Source organism: Zalophus californianus, chromosome 6 (assembly GCF_009762305.2).
Source record: "Zalophus californianus isolate mZalCal1 chromosome 6, mZalCal1.pri.v2, whole genome shotgun sequence".
Taxonomy (NCBI): domain Eukaryota; kingdom Metazoa; phylum Chordata; class Mammalia; order Carnivora; family Otariidae; genus Zalophus; species Zalophus californianus.
The window spans coordinates 76,538,631-76,561,281 of record NC_045600.1 but is presented as its reverse complement, the minus strand read 5'-3'; the positions used below and the strand labels follow the sequence as shown (position 1 = coordinate 76,561,281).

Genomic DNA, 22,651 nt, shown 5'->3' with positions numbered 1-22,651 from the left:
ATCTCCCCATTTCAGTTTTCTCCACTGTACAACTAAAAAAAAATATATATATATATCTTGTCACCTACCTAGAGAATAATTTGGGTATAAGAACTATGGAGTAAGAAATAAGGTAATGCTTGAGAAAACTGTAAGGTGTTTGTTGTTGTTTTTTTTCCCCCAATCTACCATGGTTTCCCTTATGACACTAGGGTTATCGGGGACTTTCAGTTCTTCAAATAATCACAAAAATTAGAATTGACCTATATTTTCAGAGCTTCAAAGGAATCAGGACCAGCTTAAAACAAATCAGAAAGTGACTCCAACGTAAGGACAATGCCCCCTATTACAGGTGGTATGTTCTATTCATATTTATTTCAATGGGGATTAGGTGAGTCAGAGAGAAGGCAGTTGGGCTCCTGTAGGTAGAAAGTAGAGGGTGCCACGGCAGAGACAGAGATAAAAGGGGATGAGGACATTGGTAAATGGGAACAGGACAGATGCCAATTCTGTAGATGAATTCCATTTTCTGCAGACCTGTGGGCTTTTAAAAAATTATTTGCAAAGCTTTCCAAATATGAGCTAGGCCTAGAAAATTTTCTAAAGTGGCTGTCTTTATCTAAAAAGAGAAAGAGTAATCATGTTAATGCCTAAAAAAAGCAACTCTTGCTTTTCACTAAATCCATACCCAGAATACTGCACTATATTTATGGTTTATACTGCTTTGAAAGTTTAACAAATTTCAAAGCCAGGAATGTTCTCTGTGGCTTACTAGGGCAGACAGAAGGTGGAACGCAAACCAACAGGTAAAATAAATACTACCCAGATTCCATTTAGAGCCATACCTTTAAGCAGACATATTAACCTCTCTGAGCCCTGAATTGCTCATCTATATGAAAGATAAAATACCGCTTACCCACTGCACAGAGGTACCTACTGACGGATTAGGTAACCAAGGGAGGGAGCTGAAATCTCCTGCATTAAGCACAGGAGAGGAAATATACTTGCTGCCTGCCCTTCGAATAGACTTTGAGGACATTTTTCTCTAAGTAGAACACCAACAACTGGACTCCTTGGCATCATGGTGAGAAATAGGCTTTATTAGTACTCACAGGGCTAAGACCCCAGGGATGGGCTTTTAATCAGTGAACAGATCAAAGCAGCAAGGCACCCTTCAGAAACAGCAATGGAGATTTTAGTCACTGCCTCCTGGGGACTGAACATAGTTAACATAACAATATTTGCCCAGTGCAATCTCACACAGGAGAAAGATCATTAAGTGCTGTGACAACAACTGTCATTCCCCATCCTAGCTCAACTATCTTTACAACATCAAAGAGCAGAAAAGCTGCTCTGTAATACTGGAAGAAACTGAGACACTGGAAAGAGCACTTGGGGAGCATGGGACAGCACGGGGACCAGCTATGTGCCGCTCAGAAGGGTCTGCTCTCAGCCACAGATGACGCCATTCTTCCAGAGAATTTCATTGGAACTTCATTTGTTCAAATGTCAAGGTTTGGGAAGCTTTATGATTTCCCCAAATTACCACGGGGAGTGGATCACCAGAGGGAGTTTCTCTTCATAAGTGGACAGGTTCCCTGCTGCCGCCCCCCCCACCCCGAAACATCTGTATTTTTCCTTCCATGTTTCACAGGGGAAATCACTGCAGAAAGCCTCTGAGCCTGCATGAGTGTGGACATCGGGGCGAAAAGAGGGCAAGCATACCTAAGAAGAGCAGTCGCATACTGCTGTGTTGGGTGGCTTACTAAATATTGGTCCTCAGGTCATCTCCCAGCCTCTGCTGCTTCTTTCATAGAAACATGCTCTGGAGCACTCCTCCTGGCATGTTAGCACTAGCACCTGCACGGTAGCCACAGTGGTGCTTCCTGCCCTACCCTTTAGCCTCATCTACCCTCCCACTCCGCCTTCTGGAGGCATCTGCTACTTGTCCCTGAATGCCCAGATCCCATTGACCAACATGAATATGAAAGGCTTGCCTATCTAACCTTTGTTGCTGTATAAGGCCACTCAGAATGTTCACCACAACACCCAATGCCATCACCAGGGACACGCAAATTGCAACCCCGGAAATTCATCAGACTGCCATCGTCTGTCCTAACGCCGCCATGTAAGGGTGCTGTAAGCTGTAAGCCCAACATTTAGAAATCTTACCAAGATTTTATCTCCATAGACATGCCCGCTACTAAATGCCTGATTGCTTACACCATGTAGAGGCCATAGAGATTGCTGAGCAAGGTGCCTTCCTCCCACCTATACCACCGTCCCCTGAAATAACTGTTTAACTAGACTGGCTGATTCCCAGGACCAAGACACTGATTTAATGAGATGGGGCCATTCTTCTGCTTTCTCATCCTTGTTCCTTCTCTCTCTCTTTCTCTCCCCAACTCCCTCTGTAGATCTCTTACCCTGCAAACCTGAATCTCTCTAGAGCTATATACCAACTTGGCTTTTGATAAACAAAACTTCTTGGGAAAAAAAATGAAGTTTCAAAGGGCAGAATGAGGGATATCAGAATATGCTACCCCCCTATGTCTCTTTGGCATATGTATTAGTATGAGCTAATGGCCATTGAGATCCAGGAAGATGCAGTAAAAGCTATACAAAGAAAAGTGTAAAGCTTTCCTTTTGTAAGTGAAATGTACATTATAAAGGAAATTTCCACTTGTAAAAAGTATCTCCTTCTCCCATGCCAGGAAGAGGAGCATTCTTAATAACTCTTATTAATGAGAAGGCACGGACTTAAATCTGCATAACATACTTTACTAAGCAACTCTTGTTTAACCATACTTTTCTTGGACACCTTCCCAAAACTTGCCTCCTTCACCCAGAAGCCCCAAACTCCCTTCCTTTGGCTTAAGATGGTATTTAAGCCCATGTTCTCACTACCCTTTGGAGCTACTCACATCTGGGTATTCCCATGTGTAAGCATGATGTACATGCTAATGAACTCTGTTTTTCTCCTGTTAAAAAAGAAAGTCCTGCCTTCCTCCAAAATATCCCCCACAATAGCCTGTGACTCAGAAGACCAAGGTAAGACAAGTGTTTAATTTGAAAGATGTTGGTCTTTACTAAGGATCTATGACACTGCAGAAAGGAGAAACAGGTATAACCCTAATAAGATGGAACACAATACAGGTCAGTTTTGCTTAGGGTAAGGAAACAGATGAATGGGCTTTTAAAAAACCAAAACAGGAACAAGATCAAAAAACCTACCCAGTTGCCTGGTTCCTGCCGAGGTGAATTACAGAGGTCATTTCAAGGTAATGGTAAGATGAGGTAAGGCCCAAAGGGAAGACCAACTCCTTGCGCCACCCCCCCCCACCCCAGCCCCATTCGTGTACTATGGCATCATATCTTCAAAGCCTAAAGAAATACAGAAATGCACATTATTCGGGGGCATGTTTTACATGTAGCCAGAGAACTTGAGAAACCTAAGTCAGAGGGAATGGCCCATTTCCTAGAGCTTTGCTTTTATATGTTGACAAGGTAAGGAGGTTTGTAGCCTTCTTTCCATCTACCCACTTTAGTAATTATTATGTTACAGGGCATACAGATGACTGCTTTGTCAGCACGTCTGCTCAGATGCTAAACACAGGGATGTTCCTGTTCCCTCACAAGGCCAGCCTGTTTGTGCAAGCTCATATTTACTCCATGAGGATACAATTCCCATGGTTTAGCATCTCTACAAGATCAAGCAAATCAGATTAATGGCTGTAACTCTGTCAACACACAGGCTGAGACCTGCTGAGAATAAAGCTGATTTTTAACACAGAGACTATGAGCCTCTGCAAATAATGGCTCCTGTTAAAACAAAGTCCCAACAAGAGAGTATGAGTAACCCCCAAACACCATTTACCAAGACTGGAATCACCATATATTATTAAGTATCTCTGGTGAATTTTCACAATTACACAAGTAAAGTTTTAATTAAAGAAACCATTAAAGGCAAAATTATCTAAAACACACTAATGCCTGGGATCACATGCTCTGAGCCCAAAGCTTTAATATAATACTGGACTTTGAGTCACTGTATAGGAGGTAGGAGAGAAGGATTTCTGAGTCCTCATCATCACACCAAGCTCCAGGCTGCTCCCCTTCTTCTTCGTTTGGGGACAACTCCACCGATTTTATGTGGAGAGGGAAGAAGACTAGAATATGAGATCGACCCCCAGACAATAATAGGACTCACAGAACCCCATTCCCTTTGCCAAGACATTCATTCTAGGCAGGGTTATTAAGCCTGTGACCAAAGACCGATCAATCACGGTTCTTCCCTAGAATTCACTGTGGAGCTAGAGGAGACAGGAGCTACCGTTGGCTTACGGAGCTAGATGGATTTGGAATCTAGAGCCTAAGAAGACACTGAGAGGACAAGGTCTATGATAAGAAATAATAAGGCTAAGAAACAGAAAGAGCAGATATAAAAGATAGAACCTAAAGAGATAGAGACAAAGAAACAGAAATCAAGCTGCCAAATCAGAAAAGCTTCGCAATCTCAGGACCAGCTTCCTCAGGAAGACATCACAGTGTGGTCAAGACTTGGTTATGTTAGTCAAAAATGTTCATTTTTGCTTATGACTCTTTCTGCTGGGTTTCCATCACATACAACAAATGGGATCCTAATTGATACAACTGACGGTATCCTCTAAATTTCAAAGTATCCCCAAAGAGCTGATAAGACTCTTCTCTTTCTAAATGAGAAAATTGAATCACATCAATAATGCTTGCTGTTTTCTACATGGGCAAAGAGAAATATATTATTCTTAGAGAATAAAAATATTGCAAAACACAAGTTCTTTCATGCTGGCAAGTTAGACTTTCTTTAATTCTCAGGGATATTTGAAGAAAAGCAGTTTTGCTTCTCCTGGGCAGAAGCCAGTGCATTCACTAGTGATTCTGGAAAAAAGCACAATTTACCAAGCCAGAGCACTGGACAGCCAAGGAGAAAGGAGCAGCCTAGGACAGGCCCAGAGGCCCAGAAACCTTCCCTAAAGGTGTATTTTTAAGGCATCTGAAAAGAGCTTGCTAAGCATTTGCGCAGCCTGGTGAGAGAAATGTCTATCCAAACACAAGTGTCTTCAGTCAGTGCTACCCCTCCACGATGAAGTCCTATGAGAAACCTAAAGACTGCCATCCCCCATGAGCATCAGTTTTAAGACCTAAGAGGGAAGAAGAAAGACAACCGGAGGGCGGAATGCACATTGAGGGACGGAACACTAGCATTCATTATCTTTGTCGGCAAGTATTATCAAGAACAATTACCATTCATTCCCCACTTACTATGTGCCAGGAACTACTAAGCATTTAACTATATTCTTTCTTTAATCCTTCTAACTTCCCCCTATGAGGCAGGGAATACTATCCCCATTTTATAAATAAGAAACTAAAGTGCAAGAGAGTAAATGACTTGCCAAAATCACTCAGCTAGTAAGTGGTTCACCCATGATTTGAACTCGTGTGACAGGTTTTGGGTTTAACCATTCTGATATACTGTCTCCCAGTTTTTATCCATTGTTTCCCACCAGTGAGACCACTGCTCCTTTGTCCCCGCAGTATATCTAAAGGCACTGTATTCATTGGTCCTACTACTAGGCTATAACCACCGTTGGGAAAAAGGAGACTAATGGTTAGATATGTCTGACCAAAACCTGAAACCTCTAGACACTTTTAAAGCAATATCTTCCACAATGACAGTTAATCTGGTATGCAACTTTCAGTTGTACTGCTTTCCCCTCCTGAAAAAGGGTTAATAAATCTGAAATTCAAGTGATCTTGTAGTAAGCCCTAGGAACAGCTAAGCAATGGCTGCTGATTCCCAGTCCTGCCCTCATAAGATGCTACCTGTTATAGACAACACAACATAATTCTCTCTCCCAGGGACTTGGATCCCGCAAGGTGGCAGGGCCCATGATGCATATGCAAACATGGATCATGCTTTAGTACAGCTGGAGCCACTGTGGAAGAAAGTCAGATGCTAAGCTAGTTCACCGAGTCCTCTTAAAGGCTTGGGTCTGGACATTCCTCTCTCCGTGGCTAAAGCACCCATCCTGCACAGGCCTGGATCACAGGTCCTGGACTCTGCATTCAGCTCATCAGAGTGTGTGACTGACTGCCAATGTCAAACTCTCCCTAGTCAGCCAACAGCAGTGTGAATGATTAAAGGAAAGGGTTTTCTGTGGCAATCTCAACTGCAAATAGGGATAAGGAAACTCCCTCCATTCACACCCCACTCCCAGCTCTTTGGCTTTGCGTTAAATGAGGACTTGGCTCTGTCCAGCCTTAGGGGGCAAGGGCACTGCGTGTTATTTGGGGAGAGCACTTACATGCATGAATAGAGTCTGCCTTTGCAGAACTTGAAGAGGTCTGATGGAGGAAGAGAAATATTGATGGTGATGGTCTGGTGAAGATGTTGATGAAAGAAGAAAATGGTGATGGTGAATGTCACCTACAAATATAAGCACAAAGCAGCAACAGATATCCTTCTAGTCATTGCCAATCACCATCATGAAGCAGCTTCCGTTCCCAAAACAACCCCACTAAGGTATTCCCCCTGTGAACTAAACACGTCCAGCTTCAAAATGAAGCGCTGCGTCGCTCCCTTCCCAGCCCGCCCTTCCACCCTTCCTGTGCCAAGCTGGGAAGGAGACTGTACTGGCAGGTCACGGGCGCTGGGACCTAAGAGTTAACGACAGTTCTGTAGCGAGGAGCGTTAGGGTGACCCGGGAAGCCCCATTAACGCACTTCGGAACCGCTTGCTTGGGGAGCTTGAGGAGCGGACGCCGAAGGGGAAGAAGGTAAGGTAACGGGGCAAAACAGATTTGATGCCTCTTTCCGAGAGCCCTGACGCCCCGAGAGGAGGAGCAGGCAGCCTGTGGTCGGGAGGAAGAAGAGGCGGAGCAGACCGCCAGCGGGACAGACAAGGCTCGCTTTACCTGACCAAGTGCAGCAGCCAGCCGTAGTGGCTGCAGCGAGGATGCTGCGCTGGAGTCCAGAGCCAGAGCCCAAAGTCACCGCAGCGCCAGCCTTCGCCGAGGCCCCACCCTTTCTCCGCCCCTGCCCCGCCCCCTGCCCCGAGACCCCGCCTCCCTAGCACGCGCCGGCCCGGCAGGCTGTTTGGGGGAGGTGAGCCGTGGACTGATCGGCAGGGCTAATGACCAATGGAAACGTGCAGCGGCGCCTGGGGCGGGCAGATGGCAAGGAGGAGCGGGAAGGGACGGCGCCCAATCAGCAGCGGAGCCGCTGGGCCTGGCTAGGGCGCCGTGAGGTTATTGGGCAACTCAAGCCCCCGCGGCTGGGTTGGAGGCTGCGTTCGTTAGGCTAGGTCAAAGGTGGAGAGCCAGGGCAACAGCCAATCCCCGGCTCCGTGCCCCCAGCTCCCCGGCTCCCGAGCCCTCTCTGAGCGCATGCTCTGGACTGGTTCGAAGCGATGGGGGGAAGGGAGCAGGTCTGTTCCCACGGTTCTCGAGGTTCCCACGCCTCGGAGACCCCGCAAGGCTGTGCCGCTCCAGTGGTTGGCTCAGCGCCCCCTGCCTCTGCACCCCCAGCCTAGCCATTCTCGGTAATAAGTGCTTAAAGGAGCAAAGGAGGAAAACTCAAACAATCCTCACGTAAATCCAAACCCTTCTGTTAGTTTCCCCCACGGCCCCACGTGGCCACCAAATAACTCTTTAACCAGACTCACTGGCAGATAAATTACTTTGACTACTTGTAGTTACGAGCTGAAACTTTGGGCAAAAAGAAAAAAAAAATGAAATAGGGTCTCGGCGATCCGGGGAAAGGAGGACTGAGTCTGGACGTCAAAAGGGTGGGCCTCACAATGAAGGCAACCTGTTTGCTGGAAAACCACAGTTCAAGGTCATGTTGCCACTGTTTCTGTGACGGTAAGTCAGTGTACACTTGATGCCAAGGTAACTATTTTGCCCCCCGAATAAGTGTCTGCTCATTACTGGGAAGAACTGCCTCCAAACCTTTCATAAGAGGATTTGAGGTTTTAATGATACGGTGATTTGGTCTGTGATTTGAGTGGCATTTCCATCTGTTCCAAGTAGGTAGGCAAGAAAGGGCATTGCCTTTAATCTCCATTAAGTGCAAATTTTGTCTATCCATTACTTAAGAAAAGAAATCTATCCTGAACAGATTCTGGTTTCAAATAATAAATAAGAAAAAGAATAGGAAGATATTTTATTTTATTTTTTTTAAAGATTTTATTTATTTATTTGAGAGAGAGAGAATGAGAGAGAGAGAGCACGAGAGGGAAGAGGGTCAGAGGGAGAAGCAGACTCCCTGCTGAGCAGGGAGCCCGATGTGGGACTCGATCCCGGGACTCCAGGATCATGACCTGAGCCGAAGGCAGTCGCTTAACCAACTGAGCCACCCAGGCGCCCTAGGAAGATATTTTAAAGTGATTTTTTTCCCTCAGTTTTTTTTTTCCTAGAAATAATAGCTGATGAGAACTCTGATTTATTCCTACTTAGAACATTACCCAAACACTGGTAGGCACTTTATATGTAATTATCTCATTCAATCCACATATCTACCTTGTGTAAATTCCACGTTATTGATTTGAAAACAGAGGCTCGGGGCGCCTGGGTGGCTCAGTGGGTTAAGCAGCTGCCTTCCGCTCAGGTCATGATCCTAACGTCCTGGGATTGAGCCCCGCATCAGGCTCCCTGCTCAGCGGGGAGCCTGCTTCTCCCTCTCCCTTTGCCTGCCTCTCTGCCTACTTGTGCTCTCTCTCTATCTCTCTGTCAAATAAATAATAAAACCTAAAAAAAAAAGAAAAGAAAACAGAGGCTCAGAGAGGTCAAGTAGTTGTCCCAGGGTCACATTATTAGGAGCAGAGTCAACACTAGGTCAGTATTTCTGTTTAAAGCCCATCTTATCAACCAAAAGAAGAACAAGCAGCAATAACACAACTCTTCTTTGAAGTTTTATTTGTTTGTTTCTCACCTGAAAAACTATCCTAGAGGGACGATACTGACTACTTAAAACTGTGGCTTCAAAAGCACTTCTAAGAGTGAAGCATCACCTCTGCAATGTATTAGCAATTGCAAGTCAGTTTTGCTTATACAGAGGAGCTGTAATTTGATAATGATGGGAAGTAAGTAAATTTTTCCAGGGCATGAGTCTTAACTAGTTTTTAATTGGTGTAGGAATCTTTTAAAGTAAATCAAAATAATATGGCCATAAGAGCTGAGTCCTAGAGAGAAAGAAAGAGGATAATAACCCAAAACAGCTCTCTGAAGAGATTCATAAAACTTACGCTGACCTTTATTCAAACCTGGAAATATGTACTAATTCTAAGGTTGGGAGGGAGGAATATGTAGGAGGTGGTTTAAAGAGAGAGGAGAAGAAGAAAAGTATTTTTCAAAGAGGCTATCTATAAAGACAAAATATAAATAAGCTAAAGGTTGCAGATCAATACAGAGGTATACACTAACAGGTTAGTGGTCTAAGCATTTAGGGTTGTATGCGCTCCTCATTTAATACATACTTACTAAGGGCTTCATATATATTGGATGCTGTACTAGATTCTGGGGATATTCATTTCAACAAAACCCATTTCCTGACCTCGATGAAGCACAGCCAGTTGAGGATGCAAAATCTGGATCAGGCTTGAAGAGATCACTTTCTAAACAAAATTGCTAGTCTTCACAGCCCCCCAGCATGGTCTGTATTATCCTGATTTCACAGGTGAGGAAACCGAGACTAGAAAGAATAGTAATTCACTTGAGTTTGCACAGCTAAGGAAAAGTCTTAATCCCAAATCCTTCTGATTCAGAAGCCCCCATTTTTGCAGTAAACCATGCTGCCTTCGCAGGGGAAGAAGCTATCTCTTGTAATCTAAACAGTAATACACCCCTCTCTAAAATATACGATGCAAGGCCTGTGATTTTTAAAATACTGAATTCAGTCCATTTGTTTATCAAAGTACCCTACTTTGTAAATGGAACCAAGAAAATATAAAAGCTGGTTCCGGCCATCAACTGTGGTTTACCTTTTCACCCTTGCACTGCCTTGCATATGTAAGTGATCTGCTTTGGTTAATTGAAATCTCTATCCTTCCCTGAGGTGAGTGATTTCAACATGTGACCTAGAAAATTAGAAGATGTATTTAAAAATGAAGCAGAGAAACCGGGCACAGAGGAATCACACACACACACACACACACACACACACACACACACACACACACACACACACACACACACACACACACACTATCCTTCCCTGAGGTGAGTGATTTCAACATGTGACCTAGAAAATTAGAAGATGTATTTAAAAATGAAGCAGAGAAACCGGGCACAGAGGAATCACACACACACACACACACACACACACACACACACACACACACACACACTAGTTTCTTTTGGAAGGACTCCAGTGCAGGCAGGGTAAAGAGATAGGATGTGGCTGGTAGCATCCTTGTGGCAGCAGAGTCCCACCTTCCCATTCCGTGACCAGTCACAAGCAAGGGGTTTCTTGGACCCAAGAGCTAATGCTGACCCAGGGAACAGCGTTCTGGAGACCCCAGGTATGGATGTCAGGGAGACTAGCTGGAGTAAACATGGGGATTAGACACTCAAAGTAAATTCTGGGAGTGTGAAGGGAACCCCGATAGGAAGAGCACCCCAGTGAGCATTCCCAGGGGAATGGACGTGGCTTTCCCACAGAGAGGGACTATGATCTGACAGGATATGCCCACATAACAATTCTAGAAAGGGCCCAACAGTTCATCACACTAACTAGTTCTGTCCCCAGCCCAAATCACCTTAACCCATCTGGACCTCAGTGTATTATCTATCATGGACGCAGGATAACAAAATTATCCCAGAACACCTGCCACAGGGCCACTACTGTTCATGTTCTTTGTTCCTACTGAGCTAAATGTATACGTGCAGCATTCTCCGGGATAGATTTTGTATTTATTTCAACCCCAAAACAAACAATCTGTGGGAGAGAAACGCTGTCCACAGGAGGCAATTCAACAGGAAACCAATGATCACATCCCTCTGAAATGTAGGACACTGGGAGCAAACCTAATCTCCAAGATGTTTCCACCTCATTTGCCCTCAGCTGTGTAATCAGCTTTTCATCTCAACGCCAGATGAATGCAACTTGCCGGCTGCCACATTTGTCCTAATGTAGATGCTATCCTATCGATCAATAGCTTCTCGTCACCCACAAATCTCCTGAAAATACTTAATGACAAAATTCTAATCTCTGCAGCATATCCGGGGATCTAAGACACAGAAAAACCAGGCTTTGTGCTGCGACTTTGTCACTCATGTGGGCTCACAGCCTGTGAAGCGATAAATCAGGCCATGGAAAAGTCACAACTTAAATAACAATAGAAAATACTTACTCAAGCCACCAGAACGATACTTCTTCAGAGTGAGGGGGCTCAGTCTCTTCTGATACACCTCCTTATTCATTTATTCCCCAACTCAGTCCAAAAAGGTTTTGAAATGACAGATTATCCTTGTAACACTGCAATGTGTAGGTGAACGTTGTGGAGGCTGGTAAAATGTTTGCAGACTGACAAGATTTTTTTTAACTTGCCTACAGAAGTATTAAAAATATCTTAAAGGCCACCTGAAGCACCATATGGAGGAACTACTCTCACTTAGCTACAACCATAATTGCATTTATGCTGTCAGTTTATAGGAAGAAAACAAGTACTTGAGTCTCAAGCTGAAACCATTCAATCACTCATTAATTCCCTGAAGAAGCTTAGGTTCGACTCAACAGGAAAAGTCATAATGACTATAGTTCTCTTTATATAGGGGAGTGGAGGGGAATGATGCGTGAGCGTTTCACGCCGAGAACTCTCTCCTCAGATACTACAGCAGGACTTTCACTCAGGAAAATCCCACTGTCTTGTCATTAGCTGGCAAGGCACGGTGGTATGCAGCTTTGTTGGAGGGTCTTTTGCTGAGTCATGAAGGCCACCCCAGGCTGTACCTGCCCTGAGGGCAGGAGAAAGATAATAGCAGGAGTCAGTCACCTGCTTTGTGGCCAATAACCCAAAGGTGATGGGCGGGGAAGAGTTACCCCATCTGGGGCAGAGTTTTAGACAATGCAGCCTAATCATGTTCCACGTCATAAGCTAGTCTCTGAAGGTAGCAGTCAGAAGGATCAGTGCCAAAAGGCAGCAGGCTCTGCGGAGAACAGCTGTAGCCTCAAAGGAAAGGCAAAAGCTTTTTTTTTTTATGATTTTCTTATTATAAGAGCATCACATGATCATTGTAAAGTGAAAAAGACGAGGAGGCACAGAGGAGAAAATAAAAATTGATGGTAATCTCACCATTCATTTATTTAATCAGCAAGTATTTCTTGAGCCTCTCCTACCTACCAGGCCCCTTTTTAGGCACTGGAGTTGGAAGGGTGAACATAAACCTGCTCTCTTGGAGCTTACAGTGCACAAAGGGAGACAGATGAATAATAAAATCACACAAAGGAGAATATCATGATTTACTAGGCTGAGTGCCACACAGAAAGGAATGCAGTCCCTAACAGCAGAATATAAGGGAACCTGTCCAGACTTAGGGGGTAGAGGAGGAGTGGTCTGAGAAGGCTTCCTGAGGAAGTGACCCTTCCCCTGAGATCTGACAGATGAGCAGGAATTGATTAATCAGAAGAGGGATGAATAGTGACCAAAAATAAATAAATAAACCAGAAAGAACGACATTGCACAAGCTCCCTGGCAGAAGGGAACGTGGGGTGTGTGGAAGAACTGGGAGAAACCGGCGTGAGTAGTGAATAGACTCAAAGCTGGAAGGAAAGGGTGGACAGGAGACTGGAGAGGTAGGCAGGGCCAGATTGTTGACCTCCATACAAGTCCTTCAAATATTTCATTTATGTATATGCGTACACAATAAGTGAGTGTATGTACAACACGTGTATATATCAGGTGTGTGTGTGTGCATGTGTACGTGTGTAGTTTAATCGTTATCATCAAAGCACCACAGTTCCCTCCAGATAGTGTGCACCAGTTTGTAACGCTTGTACTATATGAGCGTCAATCTCACTTCATCTTCAACGACACCCATTATCTTTTTTTAAACTTCAGTGTTTGATTAGCAAAAAGTATATTATTTAAGTTTTCATTTAACAACGAACACATATTTTTCACTTGCTTCACAGAGAGCAGGACTGTCTTCTCAATGAAATAAGTACAATATTGTTAATGTCAGTCAATGGCAACTGAAATAGCCCCTCCGTGGGAGATAGCTCTTGGAAAGATTCAGCCTGGGTACCTACTGTTCCCTCATTCCTCATCCTCAAGCTAAGGCATTAAAATGTGAGAGCAATCCATCTAATTTGGGTTAGCCATTAGTCTTAGTTTATATTAATGCATGAGTAAATTTCCTCCTGGCCAATCACTGAGAACAGCCCCGAGGGAAAGTGGAAAGTCAGCTAAGGCTTGTTGAGAAGAGAGAAAAGGGTCAGGTCTGGGCTTGATGGGAAATGGGCCAATTTGAAGGAGGTAAGGAATAGTGGGACCCAAATCAAGGATCTCATGAAGAGGCTTCATGCCAAGAAGCAAGGGATGACCAGTGAGAGAGGAGGCAGTAGAGAGAAACACCTGAACACAGGTTTGACAACTTTACCATTCAGCCTAGGGAGGGCTGTGTTCATTTGCATTCATCATCTGCAAAAACTCACTGGCCTCCCTTTTAGCCTCAAGTCCCTTCTGCACAAACAGATCTTGATATCAGAAGATCAGGACTGCGAGTGAGTGTGTGTAAGGGCTGCAAGAGCTTATACCTAAGTCACGTGTGGTCTAGGCAGCATCCCCTGGGACCGAAATCTGCATCTCTGGAGAGGTCTGAGGGTGTGTGGGAATGGGCCAGGGAGGTTTACCTATTTCCACCCACTGGCACACCAGGATCTTGACAGCAACAGTCAGGAGAGGGTGCAGAGAGCTCACTGAAACAACACTGGGTAGTTTAAGTTGAGAACTTTATGAAATGATGAATCAAGAAAGATTGAAAGCACACCACACCTTGAGTTCTATGTACACTTTACTGTATAACCTATATCCATAACCTACAAATACGATAAAGTGTGTTTCCTAGATAAGTGTCCAGTTCCAACTGACCAAATAGGCTGGGGGAGCTAAAACACATTCTCTCTTCTGGTCAATGCTGGATTCCTCTTGTTTTGTCTGGTTCTTATTCTGTAAATGAACTTCTGTGGGTCTCAGTTCCATATTTAACGGCATATCCAAGTCCAGCTTCATGGGTGTGGAATCTGGACGGTCACTTAGGACTCTGAGGGTGGAAGATCCCACATTTTGTTTAATGTTCTCCTGTCCCTGTCTTGAAATTCTTAATGAGTTTTAAACAAGGGAACTTGCATCCTCATTTTGCACCAGGTCCTACAAATCTTGTAGCTGATCCTAGTTATATTCTGTTCCCAAGACTCTTGTTTCCAGTATTGAAATGCTTCAGAGATTTCACAGTATAATATTTTGGTTAAGAGACTATGTTTGGTACAAGACGGACCAGGGTTCACAGCTTAGTTCTGCCACTTCCTAACAGTGTGATTGTTGAGATACAGAATCTCTCTGAGCTTCAGTTTCCTCATCTGTGCCCACCTCTGAATTTGACTTTTTTCTGGTTTTTTAAAAATTTAAATGCAGCAAAGCACTTAGCACTCTGTTGGGCACAGTGCATGAAGATACCATCAGTATGTGATTATACTGTACACATTTTACTTTTATTGCATGTATCTTGCTATTTAATGAAGACTTTGCCTCTTCTCTCCAATATAATCAGCAAAATATTTGCCACTAATTACCATAGTAACAGCTAGACTGTGTGGTCCTTCAGATGGCCATATGTCTCTGTCTCTATACTCTGCACACATAATCTGGTCAGTAGTTGCTGAGTTTGTTCACAGTGTCTTTTTCTCATACAGCATTTTGCATTCTCTTGGTGGCCATGGGAAGGTTGTTTGTATTCTGCAACTTCAGGCAGAAAGAGTAACTCCCAGATTTGGATCTGGACAAACAATGGATTTGGAACTCCCAAGTCACTCCTCACTCACTTCACCCATGACCTCATGACAGTCGCCATGTAACGCCATCGAGCATGGGTCCTACCCACAGCAGTGCAACAACATTACTAGTTACCACATCATGCTCCAGAACGTATAAGCTCAGACACAGAAGCTTCATTTAAAACACACACATGGGTGTGTGCATGCACACACACACAACACACACACACAAGTAAATGAATAAAAACAGATCAAGCTAGAGACCAAAATGGTCGGTCAGAGTGTCTTAGAGGAAGTATATGTGTGTATACATGATGTCTGCAACTTACACTGAAATGCATAAAAATTAAAATGACTGATGGATGATGGGTAGAGGGATAGATAGATGGATAAATATATGATAAAGCAAATAAGTTAATGTTTCCTGTGGAAACTAGCTGATGAGTATATGAGCATTCATTGTAGAATTCTTTCTTCCTTTCTGTACATTTAAAATTTTTTAGTGGCACCTGGGTGACTCAGTTGGTTAAACGTCTGCCTTCGGCTCAGGTCATGATCCCAGCGTCCTGGGATTGAGTCCTGCATGGGGCTCCTTGTTCAGTGGAGAGCCTGCTTCTCCCTCTCCCTCAGCTGCTCCCCCTGCTTGTACTCCCTCTGTCTCTCTCTCTCTCACACACACAAATAAATAAAATCTTAATAAAATAAAAAATACAAAATAAATAAAAATTTTTATAAAATGTTGTCAAGGAAAGTCTAGTCTGCTGAAAATCAGGAAATGTAATAAAATCCAGATTTTTGTCTTTTGGAAATCTAAATTCTGGCAATATTGAACCTACATGCCAACAAGTGGTTGGGGCTAAGTAGCAGGTGCCTTTTCAAGGGGCATGAGACCACTAGGTCTCCACATCCCTATCGTCTCCCATTCTATTGCCCTAGGTGCCCCTTGAGTCACTTATTTAGGTTTCCTGCCTCGTTATCACAGACATTTGAGTTGCAAGCCCTGTTGTAAATATACATGTGTCAGTGGATTGATTATGAAATGATTCACTCTTGTAAAAGTATTCTCAATTACCTTATCCAGAGAATTTGTACATGATGCTTTTAAGGTTCTCCTCCAGCAGATCTATAAATCTCCTAAAATTATATATACATGAAAAATATTGTGCCTGTGTCCTTATGTTCATTTTTCTGGAAAGATAACCCATAGCTTTTTTGTTTGTTTTTTAAGTAGGTTCCATACCCAGCATGGAGCCTAATGCGGGACTTGAGCTCACAACCCTGAGATAGAGACCTGAGCTGAGATCAAGAGTCAGATGGTTAACCTACTGAGCCACCCAGGCACCCCACCTGTGTCTTTTTATTAGATTCTCAAAGAGGTCAATGACTCAAAATAATGAAGAACATTAAGAACCAACGTAAGTTAAGGAGCTATACTAATGTATTTTAAATTATTCAGATTTTTAAAAATTCCATATACACATAACCAATCAGGTACACTGTTACCTTGGAACTCACGTTATCCTGGAAAATAAGGGACCTGTGTACCTCTTCCTGAACCAGAACCGTTCAGGGCTCTGTGTAAGGGCAAGTGAGTGAGTGAGTGAGTGAATGTGTGTCTAGAAGGCAAGGCAAGATTCACTGAAGATGAGGGGCCAGCACAAAGTTCCCAAATGCTCTCTGTATCCCAACATTAAAATTTACTTCATGTGCAGAAAGCTCTTAATCTTATGTGTACACAACTCCAATAGAACAAAGTGATTTGGTAAATTGTATCTTGGGTGCTAACAGTTTCAATACTGTCTCCCTCTTCACTTAAGTCCTGTCTCTAAGAATGGCCAGTAGTATCTTGCTTCTCTCCAAAACTTGACCCCAGGATTTCCTGGATTTGTATAGATAGTGACAGTTTATTTTTCTAAGGCGGTGCTTGCTCACTTATCTTTCCCATCCTTCAAGAGTGTGAGAAGAGACAGTGGTTAAATATAGATAACCTTTCTTTTTTATACGCAATAATTTTTCCACCAGTTTGCCTGACATTTCCATAATTCTGAGTGAACACAAAGTTAGAAATGGATTTAATTCAACAAGTGTGTACTGTGATCCTACCATGTTTCATGCAATGTGTTAGTCTTTGGGGCTACTCAGTCCCTACATTCCAGGAACATTTGTTATGGACACTATTGACTTGCTATTAGTATAAGTGACCCAGAAAAGCCCTTAAGATTATATAATTTCAGAAACCAAGGTTTTTCCTGGGAGTTCTCATACAGATTAGGAAAACTTAATTTACTGGTCCTGAGATTTTTGCCTTTCAGAACTTTCCCTAATCTCTTTTCTCCAAGGTGACCACACTGAACTTGGTATCAGGGACATCCCTCTCAATCAACAGGGTGTTCAGGCAGCTGTGACCATTAGAGTTTCTCTGAGCCTGGGCTTGGTGAGTGTGGGTATGTTGGGGAGGCAAGGCACAAGGAACAAGGGCCGTGTCCTCGGGGTTTCCGTCAAAGGTCCTGGGCAGGAAGGTAGAAAATGGTAAGGAATCAACAGCAGGATGTAAAGCAGAGGTACCTGGATGGAGGGCTAAGTAGAAATCAAGAGAGATTCTGTCAGGTACTTCAGAAGCTTCTCATAAGGAAAAGGGAACTGTTAGGTTTTGTGGCACATTTACATGTAGATCTCTTATATAAGACAATTCTCTAGACCTTCAGGTACCCCTCAATCAGTCAATCATTAATATTTGCCATCTCTTCATTTCTGGGGTGTGAGTGCTTTAATATTAATTATATCATTTAATCTTTATCAACTCTTTAAGACTCAGAAAAATCTGAGATAAGTCCACAAAAACTAAGCCTAGAGCAGAGGTCTTCCATCCCAAGACCATACCCCAGCTGCCCCCAAAGAAGTACTAACATGTTGGGCCAAGGTTCTTTGGACTTTTCTCTTCAGTGCTAATCCTGCTTTTTTAGGGAACAGAATACTTATTAAAGTCCTTCCAGATTGCTCTCTTCTTGATTGTGCTTACTTGCTTTGGTAAGTCAACTTCACCTCAGATAACCCAATTCACTCATCAACAGATACCACTCCTACTTACTGGATTTTTGGATGGATTTCACAACAGGCCTTCCTTAGGCCAAGCTGTTCAGCTAAGCTTTTCTCATTTAACACAGAAGCATCTAATGCCTGGATACTGGAGTCATGTGAGTGTGAGGAGGCTCCTAGCCAGAAGGAAGACAGTGCTAACTTACTGAGCTGGAACTTATCCCTCCCTGTGGAAAAGGGAAAACAGGAGCAAGATCAAGGCACACCTAATGGGAATCTGATTCTGCCCATGCACACTTGTTACAGGGCACTGCCACTTTTAAGCCAGCAGGTGGCTTCGCTTTCTGTTGCAGAGTGTGTTCCTCTTATGTTGACGGGCCAGCTATTTTACTAAATGTGATCATTAACAGAAATGCAATTATTTTGTGGCACCATCTCTTAAGTATTATGCCTCAAAGGATTAAAACAAAACAAAATGAGTTCACGCCTGGAGCGGAGGTAGGACTAAGGTGACCAGATGTCTCTGCTAGTCATTGGATTTATTATCTTCCCTGGTCCACCCATCTGGCACCTGGCTCCTGCCCAGGGGGCACATGCATTGAATAACCCTATCTTAAACAATTCTAGAATATGAGAGGGGGAGAAGAGATTAATCCATAGGAAGATAGTCTTCACCCTTGGAATTTCCTTGCCTTTATTTTAGGGATTTGCATATCATTGGTTTAAGATAGCTTTCTGCAATTCATCCTATATAAAACGAGGATAGACACTTAAGACACTATCTTGATATAAATATATTTACATTCAAGAAAACAGGTGGAGAAGGAAAGTTCCTTGTTTTATTTTCTCCAGTGATTTCCCTCAATAAGCTAACTGGCTTATCTTTGGCAAATTAAAAGATTAAGCAAATGTAAAAAGAGTTCTTATAATCTGAGTTCTTGGAAGAAATGGCTGGGGAGACTTAAAAGTTTTAAAAAGCCCCACATCAACAAATGGTCTTTACATAAAGTTAATAGCAGCCTGAAGTTTCCTAAAAATAAACCTCTTTTATATATGTATAGATACACAGTCCCACCACTGAACTTTAACCAGTAGGCAAAAAGTTTCATTTTAATTTTTAAAAATTTTTAATTTATTTTTTAAGATTTTAGGGGTTTTTTGTTCTTGTTTTTTTTTTAAGATTTTATTTATTTATTTATTTGACAGAGAAAGTGAGCGAAAGAGGGAACACAAGCAGAGGGAGTGGGAGAGGGAGAAGCAGGCTTCCTGCTGAGCCGAGAGCCCGATGTGGGGCTTGATCCCAGGATCCCGGGATCATGACCCAAGCCAAAGGCAGACGCTTAGTGACTGAGCCACCTAGGTGCCCCTAAGATTTTAGTTTTAAGCAATCTCCACATCCACCAAGGGGCTCACACTCACAACCCCAAGACCTAGAGTCATGTGCTCTACCGACTGAGCCAGCCAGGTACCCCCAAAAGTTTTTATTTTGATAGGATCACTCCGTCTTCCTCTCCCGTTATCCTCATAATGACGTCTAAGGGAAGATGCTGCATTTTTTACCTCTCAGGAACCTGCCTAGAGATAAACCTGGTAAAATTGCACCTCCATCCCTAAGGCCTAGGGCATTTGACCGCACCAACAATCCATATCCCAGCTGAAGTAGCAAATCTAGTTGAAATTTAAGTTAGGTGTCCCGCATCCTTCACAGACCAGATTCTGGAGATGGCCCCAACTTGCTGCTCTGAAATAAAGTCACTTAGGCCAGAAGGAGAAACTTAAGAGAACGGGTATGCCACAATTTGACTCAACTGAATGGAGCTAGGATCAATTCTGTGTTGTTTTTGTGCTTAGTTTCCTTTTTTTGAAAAATGGTTTTTCAATTGTAGTTGAAAAGAAAAACCCTGACTAACTTTAGATCAGTAATTATGGATTGTACTAAGGTGTAGACCCTGAACATTTGCTTAAGATGGACGGAGGATTAGGAAGGGACAATCTTGTGGGGTTAACAAAAGCATTTCCCAATACCCTCCAGAACCAATGTTCTCATCCAGAGAGCCTGAAAAAAATGGCCCCTCAATTAAGATTAATATCACAGCACATAAAGGATGATGATTTCATTGAATATTTAATTGTAAGGAAGCTCCTCTCTGGTTGAGAACACCTTCTCAATCTCATAAAGATGTTGACATTAGAGAGTAGGGGACAAGAAAAAGTACAGACTAGACCAATTTATAAGAGCAGAGTGGAGAGAATCCTTATCATCTTGTGAAGTTGGAGAGGAAATCCAAGAAATAGGAGCTAGTGGTTGGGTTTGAAAGTATTGTGTGTGTTTTTATAAAACCTTCAAATTAGATCATAGATTATAAAAGATCTTATTTTAGTTGTCTGGGAAGTCATTTGTGTCCATTCCCTTGACTTGGGAATCATTCTGGAAGCTTTTTTTCTAGTTTTGTATATCCAGTTGTCTCCCTTTGAATTTTTAGGTAAGTGGTATATGATGAAGATTTACCTTCTTAACCACATTTGTAGTTCTTTCTCTGTCCCTCACACTTATTTTGTTTTCAGAAATGTGACTATATTTTGTTTTCCTTGAGCCATTTCATCCTGTGTTCTACACTCAGCAAGCCCTCGTGCTCAACTCTAGACCCCCAAAATTAAAACCAGGAATAGACAAGACTGCTTAACTCATGCTCTAGCTAAAACCCAGTGTACTCATTTCTTACTGCATTTTCTTGAGGCATTGACAAAGACGTTTTGCAATGACCAGAACATTCCAACCCCCAAACCAGAAAAGCCCTGATAGCAACAGAATGCCTAGAAGACCACCCCCACACATCTCCTTCCCTGCCCATGACCATGGGCTGAACACATACCAGCCCCCACCTGTGATCACTCACCCCCTGCCTACTCACTTGCATGTACTCCCCGCATCTCTCTCCTATAATACTCTGGGTGTCCATCTTGCCGGTGGAGAAGTTGGTTGTGCCATCTCCCCCAGCTGCTGGCACTGGAAATAAGTTTCTTCCTTTCTCTTTTCCAAACCCTCATCTTGGGGGAGGAGCAAGATGGCGGAGGAGTAGGAGACCTAAATTTTGTCTGGTCCCAGGAATTCAGCTAGATAGTTATCAAACCATTCAGAACACCACAAACCCTCATCTGTTGAGTTATTGACTTCTCTTGCAACGAGTTTACCTGAGTTCATTCAGCAACAGTGTTGTCACACCCCGCCAGGAGCTATGCTCTCGATTTGTCCAGTCCCCTGCAGGTTCCCAGGACAGAGCAATTGGCCTTGGCAGTGCCAGGGCTCACCCGCTCATTTCCTGAGTTCGCAGCTGTGATAGCTCATTCCGTAACACTACTTTCATATTTCATACTTACACAGTATTAAAAAGAATAATTTTCTATAACAAGTTTATTCAAAGACTTCTAGTTCTTATTTTCTTTGCATCTAATCTGTAAATAAGTCAAACATTCCAGAGTTTTCATTTTGCTGGAGCTTAATATCAAGTCTCTTAGTGCTAGTGAGATATCTGTGCCCCTGACTATAGATTTTTGACTCCACCATTTACCTTCCCCAAATTTTAACTAGGATTCAATTTAATCATGAATCATGATCATCAATTGTGACTAATATTTGTTGAAAACCCACTATCTGCCAGACACTATACTTTTTGGAAGAGGCAATCTGCCAATCTGCCAGGCAGTCTGCTCTGTGCATGCCTGTGTGTTCTTGCTAAGAATGCAAGGTTCTGACCCCTCTTTAGCCAGGCCATTTCAGAGTTGTGTTAGCAGCACGTAACCTTGAGGTATGAGCAATGTCTCCGCCTGGACAAACAGCAAGCTTGCTTCTGCTTACAAGAAAGTGATGAATCCCCACACTTAGTGTTCCTCTCCTGTAATTCAACCTAATGTGTGTGCGGGTGTCTATCACAGGCCTTGTGTTGCCCCCATGAGACTTGGGGGACCTAGAGAACCAGTGCAAATGAGCATGAGGCTCTGGCTACTGCTTTTGCTGTGAGTCCTAAAGTTCTTTGTTTCTGGCCGAGGAGTCCATGTCTTTCGCCAGCCTCCTGTGGCAGGCTAACTTGTTAGCTCATCAGTAGAGTACTATTACAGACCCAGCCTGCAGAGTTCCTGACAAAGTTTTGTATGTTGACTATCACATTTAATCCTCACAAAGCCCCTGTGAAATCCTTATCTCCCCGCCCCGCTCCCCGCCTTTTCTGGTTATCACACTATCCTTCATCACTAAGTCTGGATCCCACTGTCAATTCTCTTGTTAGTACCTCTACTCCTTATGCTTTCCCTGCAACCACCAGGTAAAACTCACAAAGCCAGACCAATCCCAGTTAACCTTCTCTACACCTGTGCTGTAGAGAGCAGCCCCTTCATCGTAGTCACTGTGATTCACAACACACAGCCTCAGCTGAGCCATCTATGACCTCTCTTGGCTTATCTCTGGCAGCTTCACCTCCCATTTGCCTCGGAGGCCAAACTTCACTCTTCCCTCAAAGTGCCTCCTCTATCTCCTTGACTTCAGTGTCCTATTTCATAGAAAGCATAGAAATTCTCAGGGAGTAACTCCATCAACTCCCCTATACACAGA

The 22,651-nt window shown here is 43.3% G+C and overlaps 1 protein-coding gene and 1 long non-coding RNA gene across 6 annotated transcripts in view; one reads left to right on the top strand and one right to left on the bottom strand.

Moving 5' to 3' along the window:
- Positions 1-7,038, bottom strand: part of FMN1 (formin 1) — a 443,362-nt gene extending 436,324 nt beyond the window's left edge. For all 5 annotated transcript variants that reach the window (XR_003515832.2, XR_003515833.2, XR_003515834.2 and 2 more), the window contains exons 1-2: positions 6,933-7,038; positions 6,324-6,445 (exon numbers count right to left, since the gene is read on the bottom strand). The gene's annotated coding sequence lies outside the window, so the exon portion shown is untranslated. The remainder of the gene's footprint in view (positions 1-6,323; positions 6,446-6,932) is intronic.
- A 387-nt stretch (positions 7,039-7,425) lies between these two features.
- LOC113909849 overlaps positions 7,426-22,651 on the top strand; it is a 36,893-nt gene continuing 21,667 nt past the window's right edge. Inside the window, exon 1 of the long non-coding RNA XR_003515845.2 lies at positions 7,426-7,880. This is a non-coding gene — a long non-coding RNA (uncharacterized LOC113909849). The remainder of the gene's footprint in view (positions 7,881-22,651) is intronic.